This window comes from Aythya fuligula, chromosome 26 (genome assembly GCF_009819795.1).
Source record: "Aythya fuligula isolate bAytFul2 chromosome 26, bAytFul2.pri, whole genome shotgun sequence".
Lineage (NCBI taxonomy): Eukaryota > Metazoa > Chordata > Aves > Anseriformes > Anatidae > Aythya > Aythya fuligula.
This window is the reverse complement of record NC_045584.1, coordinates 4,020,285-4,029,606: the sequence shown is the minus strand read 5'-3', so window position 1 is coordinate 4,029,606 and position 9,322 is coordinate 4,020,285. Positions and strand designations below refer to the sequence as shown.

General features: G+C 53.4%; 1 protein-coding gene across 2 annotated transcripts in view; it reads left to right on the top strand.

The window, feature by feature from the left end:
- The first annotated feature begins 196 nt into the window (after nucleotides 1-196).
- MARCHF2 (membrane associated ring-CH-type finger 2) overlaps nucleotides 197-9,322 on the top strand; it is a 34,533-nt gene continuing 25,407 nt past the window's right edge. The window contains exon 1 of one of the 2 annotated variants that reach the window (XM_032203786.1): nucleotides 197-252. The gene's annotated coding sequence lies outside the window, so the exon portion shown is untranslated. Of the gene's footprint in view, nucleotides 253-8,059; nucleotides 8,082-9,322 lie in introns of those variants that run through there. The other variant, XM_032203787.1, reaches the window with a different exon arrangement.

The window sequence follows — 9,322 nt, the reverse complement described above, 5'->3', positions numbered from 1 at the left end:
CCGCTCTCCTATTGGCCGCCTCCTGTTGCCAGCGTGGTCGCGTCGCGCCGCCGGCCCCCTCTCGGCGCGGCTCATTGGTGCGGGCGGGGGACCCGGCGTCAAGGCGGGGCGGCGATTGGCGGGCGGGCGGGGAGGAGGCCCCGCCTACTACCGCGAAGGGCGTGGCCCGGGTGGGCGGGGCCCGGCGGCCGCAGGAGCCGGCGATGGGGCGGCGCGCGCCGCGCTGAGGGGCCGCGGGCGCCGGGACCGCAGGTACGGGGCGAGGGGGGGGCGGGGGGGGCGGCCACGGGCACGAAGCGGCGGGACCGGGACCGGGACCGGGACCGAGCCCCGCAGCGCTTGCGGGGGGAGGCTCCGGGGGAGCCCGGCCCCGGGGGTCCCACAGCCGCTGGGAGCCGGCGGGGACCGGCCCCGGGGTGGCGAACGGGGGACGGGGGAGGCTCCAAATCGGCCCCCGCGGTTCCCTCCTCGCTCCGTGCCCGTCCCGGAGCGGCTCCGCTCCCGCATCTCGACCCCGCGGGGCCTGCGCGGCCCCGGCTTGGCCTCCCTTGAAGTTTCGCCGTCTCCTCTCCGCCGTTTTTTTAAAATTTATTATTATTTTTTTTCTTATTTTTCTTATTTTTGACGTCTCAACCGGCGGCGGCGGAGGCCAAAAACTGCTGGATCACGGCACGCGTCCCAGGGGCGAGCCGGCCGGTGGCGGAGGAAGATGGCCGTGACATTGGAGGGGCCCTCCCGGCCTCCGAGCCTTCTGCTCCCACCCGCTGGGCTCTGCCCGGTGCCGGGACCCCCTCGAGAAACCCAAAAGCCCCTCGGGGGTCTTTGGCCGAGGCCGCTTTGAGCGGGGCGACCTGTGGAAACGTCACGGCTCCGGGCTGGACGCTGCCCCTCAGGACGGCCCCGGCTGCCCCGCGCCTTGGAGGAAGCCTTGTGGGGCTGAGGCCGTGCGAGGAGGCAGGTTAGGAACCATGGGCAGCGGTGTCGGGGCCAGCAGGAGCAGCTCTGGCCGCTCATCGGGCACGGTGGCGTTTGGAGCTGTGGCTGCTTCACCCCAAGAACCGGCTGTCCCGCTCCAGCACGTGCGAGGGAGATCCCCCAGTTGGGGACCTGCTTCTCCTCCCGCCCCATATCCCTCACGTATCCCTCCCTTGTGCTCACGGGGCTGTTTGTTCCCCCCTCTCGGCCCTGCTGCCAGCCCTTGTTTTCTTCAGGGCTCTGATTCTGCTCCTCTCTTCTTCCACCGAGCATTTCTGTGCACTTTTCCCTTTGGATGTAGTTTCCGGCACTTTCTCCATCTTCCAGACCCTCTCCAGACTCTTGCCAAGAGTCCTGGTGATGCCGCTGTGCTGGGTCAGCTCCGGTGGCCGTGGCCGGTCCCCTTCACCCTGCTCACAGGGACGTGCGACCCTGCGTGGCTGTCAGGCTTGCACACGCATGGAGTAATCCTTCCAACAGCTGGATGTGAGCCTCGTCTTTCCAAAGCTTAAGTGCCTGAATACAGTTTTTGTATCTCCAAAGGATTACAGAGACAGCTGCAGGGCAGAGTGGAGGACTAGAAAAGCGCTGCTTTTCCAGGTGCACTTGAAGCACTGACGGTAAGGAGCCCTTCAGGAACAGGATTGGAGGGAGAGGAGCAGGGACTGGAAAATCCCTTTGTCACATGCACCGTAGCGGTGAATTTAATAACCCAAACTGAGGATGCCAGGTCCAGCTTCCCGCTGGCGTGGGCTGGAGCGTTGCAGGCCAGCAACTGTGGGCCAGGTGGCACAGGAAGCCTGTGCTTCACGTGTGTGCCATGGATGTTGAGTACCAGCTGTGAAATCTGGGTTGTCTGCGGGGCTCGCTGATCAACACCACTGGCGTTATTGAAAAAATAAGTGGAAACAGAAAAAAAAAGCAATAGAACCGATGGTTTCTTGTTTCTGTTGTGCTTGGCTGTGTTCGTTGGTTTTATTTTGCTGTGGAATTGCACTGAGGCTGCAGACTGAGGTCACCCCGTGCTGGACACCAAGGAGGCCGAGCAGAGGAGCAGTGTCATGAATGTACTGATCGTAAACAGATTCTGACAGAGTCCTTGCCTTAAGAGATGCTGGCAGAGGGGCTTTCTCATTCCGGGTTATTGATGCTGGCCTGGATCAAGCAAGTGGAGGACACGATGTTTCCCCAGGAGGAAGTTGCAGAGATTCCTTCAGACAGCATGGCCAGAATCAACCCCAAATGCTTCCAGCACGATCTGGGAACTGGGGAAGGAGAGGCTGGATACGGGCTCTGAGAGCCTGTTGGCCCTGAGGGACTGCTGCAGGTCCTCACTGTGTGACTGCCTGGAGTAGTTCTGCAAGCCAAGATACAAAGTGTAGTGTAAATTTAGGGGCTTTTTTCTCTGTTGTTTAAAACATCTTAGCTTCTGACTCTGAAAAATGCAAAACCGCTTCCTAGAAGATGAAGGGAGGAATCAGGCATCCTGCACTATAAACTACAGGATGAGTTTGTTTTTCCCCTACTTGACTTTGACTCAGTTTCGAATATTTGGAGCTTTCAGAGTTTCCGTTTTATAAACTCTTCGCTCGTTTTCCTCTTGGAGCAGAGTTTGTAACTGGTGTGTTTTTTCCACCCCCCAGTTTTATTTGCTTCTAGGTGACTTGTGCTCGTGTGCTTTTAGCTCAGACTCTCCCCACGAGCGAGAAGGGATCTCCGTGTACCTGTGTTTGTCCCCCTGGACACACACTCACTGCTTCCAGCTTAGTAAGGAAGAGCCATGTGGGCCCCATGAGGTGAGAGAGGAGCCAGGTGAGAAATCAAGGGGGTCACAGGCAGAGCTGAGCGTGGCACAGGAGTGATGCGAGTGCTGGGCAGGCAGCTCCCGTGTGGGTTGTGTCAAGCTGCTTTCCTTGGTGGGGTTACCCTATGCCAGCCCAAACCCTGGCTCTGTCTCTCCTTGCTCTGTGCTGGCCGTGACAGCACCGATCCCCTGGGGAGGACGTGGTCCTGTGGGCTGTGTCGTGCTTGTGCCATGCTTGCCATCATTAGAGTGGGTCCCCTCTGGCACGGCAGCGCTACAAATGCCACCAAGAGCCCCTCGGTGGTGGAACGGCTCCATTCATGTACCTGGTGTGTGTTACAAGAGCTCAGCGCGCTGGTGGCAAAATGCAGAATGGCAAAATCCTGAAGGCAAGGACTGATGAAGCATCTCGGGGGAGAGACTGAGCCATTTGTGTCCTCTTGTAAGCAAGCACCCACGGTCAGCCATGCTGCCCCGGAGCCTGCCCTGCCTCTTGTGCTCAGTGCTGGCCTGGGTCTCTCCGGGGTGAGCAGTGACCTGTGATTTGTCCCCAGCTGCAGTCAGAACAGGCAGCTCCACGTCTTTCCTTCCAGGTTTCCAACTCTCAGCTTCAATTTCTCAACTTTCCAGTTTCTGATCAAACAGAAGGTGATTGAGTGTGGTTAACCTCAAGGACAGGCACTGGAAGGGCTCTTGCGATGTTAGCCGCCTGTCGTGGAGTCAGTGACAGGCTGAAGGAAGCATTTTCCTGCTGCTCCCCAAAAGAGGGTGTTTTTTCAGAGGAGCAAGGAGCAATGCTGCCTTGGACAAAGTGTCAAGTACAAACAAACGAGCCAAGGTCTTGAAGTCTTGCTTTAACACCTATGGTTCTGTTTGAAGCTTTGATGTCTTTAGCCCTGTTTCAACCAAAAGCTTTGAGAGGGGTGAGAGGGGAAGGTGCTGTCAGCAGTTTGCAAGGTAAACTGAAGCTCTGGACTGTTCTCAACTTTTATTTCCTCCACGGTTTTTTGTACTTCCCTGCAGACAGATCGGTCAAGGCCTGTGTCTCCACAAGAAATGCAACCTAAGCAAAATATCGCAGACTTAAATGGGGGGGAGAGAGACTGGGATTTTGCAGCACTGGTATCAACAGTGAAGTTGCCCTTCAGAATTGAGGAGGGAGCATGTAGCAGTAAGGAGCAGGTGAAAGGGAGACGCTGGTGAAGGCAGCAGGGAGCAGCTACTCCTTGGCCGTGGGGACTGAGGATGCTCATGGCTGGAGCCTGCCCTGGGGCTCTTCAGGTGTGGAGGGGTGGGAGCTGGCTTTGCTAGCAATCTCTTTGGAGACTGAGCATGCTAAAGAGATTTGCACAGTGAAATAGCAAAGTTGAAACATATAAATAGGCAAGTTAAATTCTAGATCAGATACCTGCTCACAGATCAGCCTGATTTCGAGCGCTGGCTGCGTGCTGGCCTGAGCCGTTGGCACGATCCTTCCTGAGCAGGGCCGCCGCGTGCTGCCAGGCGGCTTCCTCCAGCTCCAGTTTGTCTCCAGACGAAGCATTATTAATTGTAAAACAGCGTAAATGGTGCTTTGTAAACCAAGGGGGAGGACGCCGAGGCGAGCGCAAATTCTGGCACAGGATTCCCGGTCCCAAAATAATGTTTTGCATCCTTCTGAGTAATGATTGACCGACCCAACATTGTGTGGGCGCTTCCGTGTTGATCTGGTGCATGCGTTACTGCTACAGTAAAGTGTGGTTTGTTTTTTTTTTTTTTTTTTCCTTCTGGTGTATTGCCCAGAGCTGGAAAATGCATTTGTTCCGAATAAAACTGAAACTGCCTGGGAGGTGACAGCACAGGACAGGGGAGCCGCTGAGCTTTGGCGTTGCTGCAGATGCTGCCTCTCTTTAACGGGGAGCTCTCTGAAGCTCTCGGGATAGGAAGCAGGAGCATTCGTGCATTGTTACTGCTGTTATTTTGGTAGAAGGCTGAGGTGCAGAGGGAAATGAGAGGCCACCTAGCTCGGCAGGAGCAGGGGTGTGCTGGCAGGTAGCTGGGGGTTATTTTCCCCTCTGCAAAGTAATTTCTGCAAGCATTGCTTAGTGGGCATAATAGCCATGTGGTTTTCATCCTGGTTTGTGATTTAGAGAAAACTTGCAAGCCTTTCTAAAGCATCTTGCTTTCCCTACAGCAAGGGAATAATAAGGTGCAGGGGGAGGTGGGAACAGAGGCTGTACGGTTGCGTTACGTGGTGAATCATGCTGCTGCTCACCTCTTAAAAACTGATGGCCTCGGACTACTCAGAGGAGGAGCAGGTGTTCCTCATGTCCCAGCTTGTTTTCGATGGTTTCCTTATGGAACTTGCTATTAAAATGGCTGAGTTTTGGTTGGAGATATCCTCTGCAAAGAATTTTCTCTGAATGTTGCAATTCATTTTTCCAGATGTTGGTAATTAAGGAGCAGTAAACTTTCCTTTCATACAGTCTCGGGGCAGATAACAAGTCTCAGAAGATCTGAGATAACTTTGTTCGTTTTGGCACTCCAGCTGTTAGGCATGGCCTGATCTTTCCAAAGTACAGCCTGTAGCGAGAAAAAAAGTCATCCTTTCGGCTTCTCATTTTTACACTGATTATTTTCCAGCATCTTCGCTTGACTCTTTTGCTTTTTGAGCACTGAGTAACACATTATTGCCTAATATAACCTATATTAGGCAATGATCTGCTGAAATAGTTCGGTTGACAAACCAGAAGGTGAAAGACACGATGTATATCCCAATCTCTGGGCTAACAGGAGCCCTGCCGTGTTCCAGCAGACCCATCCCTACAAAATTAAGTGAAAATGAGGGCCCACCTAAGGGAGAGCCCAGGGAGTAGCACTGGATACTCGCTGCCTGGGTTTCATCATTGCCAGTCACTAACCTGCCTGTGTGTGCTAGGCCTGGTACTAACGTGCAGGTAATCTTTTTTATTTTTTTTATTTTTTTATTTTTTATTTTTTACCAGCAGGGAGTAGAAATCAGCTTACAGAATCACAGAATGGTTGGGGTTGGAAGGGGCCTTAAAGACCATCTAGTTCAACCCCCCTGCCATGGGCAGGGACGCCTCCCAGCAGCCCAATTCTGCTCAAAGCCCCATCCAGCCTGGCCTTGAGCACCTCCAGGCCTGGGGCATCCACAGCTTCTATGAGCAGCCTGTGCCAGGGCCTCACCACCCTCAGAGTAAAGAATTTCTTCCTTATATCTAACCTAAACCTACCCTATTTTAGTTTAAAGCCATTACCCCTTATCCTATCGCTACACTCTATGACAGAGTCCCTCCCCAACTTTCCTGCAGCCCCTTCAGGTACTGGCAGGCCGCTGTAAGTTCTCCCTGGAGCTTTCTCTTCTCCAGGCTGAACACCCCCAACTCCCTCAGCCTGTCCTCAGAGCAGAGCTGCTCCAGCCCCTGAGCATCCCTGTGGCCTCCTAGTATCATTCTAGTATGTCCCTGTCCTTCTTGTGCTGGGGGCCCCAGAGCTGAACACAGGGCCTCAGGTGGGGTCTCACAAGAGCAGAGCAGAGGGGGACAATCCCCTCCCTCACCCTGCTGGCCACGCTGCTTTTGTTGCAGCCCAGGATACGGCTGGCTTTCTGGGCTGCAGGCACACATTGCCAGCCTGTGTCTGTGCTTGGGATTGCCCTGCCCAGATGCAGAACCTTGCACTTGGCCTTGCTGAACCTCATGAGGTTCTCAGAGGCACACCTCTTGAGCATGCCCAGGTCCCTCGGGATGGCATCCCTTCCCTCCAGCTTGTGACATCGTTTTTCTCTGTGGAAAAAAAATAAAATAGAATCACATCCTTTGGTAGGCTGTGTTGTCATCTGTGTTTGGAAAACAAACACGTTCACCATCAAACCACAGTAAAAATGGTCAAGGCTGCGGAGAGCTTCTGGAATAAATCCGAACAGGAGTTGGCCCAGAGATGGGAAGTTTTGGTCGTTGGTACCCAGCAAGAGCCTGGTGAGCAAAGGTTTGTGTTTCTATTTGATTTCTGGTGAGCTGAGTTACTGTAGATGTTGCAGGGCAGCTGAGTCGAGTCCCTTATGGAGGCAGATAAAATGCAAATGTGACAGAAACACGGGTCCAGATGCTTCCCAGAAGCTTCCAACGTCCTCCTGGGTGTGACACGGTGAAACCTGGAGAGCTGCACGAGCAGGTCCCGCACAGCATCTCCATCTCAACCTAAAGGTGCAGGAGGAGGTTGTTCCCAGCGGGAAGCTTTATTAGAGGGTTCACAAGTTCCCAGGACTTTGTCCCTTGATATTTTTTTGTTTATGTTTTTGAGCCTAGGATCAGGTTTGGCCCGTGACGGACTGGTTCACAGCACTGCTCCCCTGGCATCATCTGAAGAGAAAGTTAATGCTGAAGGTCTTGCAGCATCTCAGCGAGATGTCGCAGGCCAGGCAGGAAATTGAGAAGCTGCCTGGGGAGCGAAATGCTTTCCTGTGTGCTGTGTTACAAAATTCTCTGGGACTTCAGGAGGTGTTGTGCGGCATCGGGTTTGATTCTGTGCTGGGTTTTATGGCGTGAAAGGTCGTGAGCATTTGCGCTAGGGGAGGGCTCTCCTTGCACCCCGACTTGCCGGGCTCTTGCCTTCAGAGCCTCTGGCTCCTGAGATTTCTTCCCAAGTCCTGGGCTGTGCAGGGGTAGCGTTGAAGTTGCAGAGCTCCCTTCTCTGTGTCTGAGGGCACGTCTTGTGAAGCTTCACAGCTATCTTCAGCTGATGGATCAGGCGTGGGCAGATCTGGCTTTTCGGGTACCTTAAAGCATTATTCAGCAGACCCACAGGGTGACTCCTGGGAGTCAGACGGGTGCTGAACAAGAACTTGTAGTTTTTTAAAGAACAAAGCAGTGCTGCTGTATTCAGCCCTCAGCAGAGAGTGTGTTTAAACAAGCAAAAATAAAAAACAAAGCCCTGCAGCAGCTTGGGGCTGATGGTTGGTTTTATTTGGATTTCTGCTTGTTTGCTTCTATAGATTAAAGCAGCTCTGCAACCGGTTAAAAGCAGCTGGGAGGACTTCAGACCACTCATCCCATCCCTCCGTGCGTGGACTTGGTGGCAGTGCCTCGAGGTGGCGAAGGAAGCAATCCTTTGTACCGACTCCCACAAGAAGTTTGAGTTCAGGCAGTCGTAGGGCCCCAGGATTTGGGAAATCCAGTTTTTGTGGTGAAAAGGAAAGCACTGGTGTTTGAAAACGCCCTGCAGCAAGTGAAAACCTCTCAGTTCACTAACGACATCTGTAAGATCGTATGATTAGGAAACGCAGTGCCTGCGATCCCAGGTGAGATAAAAACTGGGTTGGAAAGGCAAGCTGGGAAGCCGTGCTCTTGGGGGTGAAATGTCAGCTTGCGTGAGCAGTGGTTGGATATTTGGCCATCTGCACACAAAGAATCTAATGGTTTACTAGCTAAAAACAAACCAAACATTATTTGTGGTTCTGAGTGGGTTATGTTGCCTCCAGCTTGGTTATCTCCTGAGGTTGCTGTAGCCTGGTGCCAGATCTTGGGTATTGTCATCAGGGGAAGGGACTGCTCAGGGAGAGCAGCAAACGTGGCTGCTGGCAGCGCTGCCGGGAGGTGGGCTTCGTGGTGGAGATGTTCCAGGGAAGCCATCAGCTTGGAAGATCACTACAAAAGCTGGTGAGCAGCACACAAAGAAGGTGGAGCTGCTTCTGGTTCCAGTTTGCTCTGGATCCCATCAGAGCTCCAAAACTGCTCCAAGGCTTTACACCGGTTGAGATATTCATCATGTAGACAAGCCACGAGCAGCCCAGAGGAGCCACAACCTGAACCTAACAATTGCCCACTATTTAGCATCTTTCTTTCTTCCTTAGTCATTCCTGCTGCCTTTTTGATCTTGATTCTGGCTTTTTGCTGCGTGGCTTTGTTCCATACATTTATCTGGCCTGCTGTGGTTCCCCTGTCTGGGAGAAAGAGCTGAAGAGCTGTCTTATCAAGCTGCAGGCTTGAAATATGCAGAACCGAGCCTTTAGCTCCTTGTCTTTTGCTTTTCCTGCTGGGCATGACTTCTGGATGGAGAGCAGCCTGACCTCTGCAGCCCTGAGCTGCTCAATCGTTTTGGGGAGTTGAGAAACTCCCGTTGCCCTCTGGATGATACAAACCGGATTGCAATTCTCACTGCAATGCTGGAAGACTGCTAAGGAGGATTTTTTACAGGAATGTTTTGCGTGAGCTGGGCAGCAGGCAGGATCCTGCAGGAGCACCACGGGCCCTGCGGTGCAGCAGGGTGCTTGCTGCTCTTCGAGGGACGCCGCATCTCGCTGCACGTGTTTGAGTTTTGGAGCCCTGGTGCACAAGTCGCTCTGCTGAGCCAACTTTCCACAAACAGGGTTTGTTTTTCTTCAGCTTGAATAAGCCCTGAAAGCTCGACCGTTTGTATCCTGGATCTGCTTAGCAGCTTAGGCTACAAAATGTTGCTGAGAAGAGACCTCTGATTTATTTGCTCTTGTCTAAGCGAGCAGCACAGGAGACATTGGTAATAAACTTAATGTCTCGGAGATCT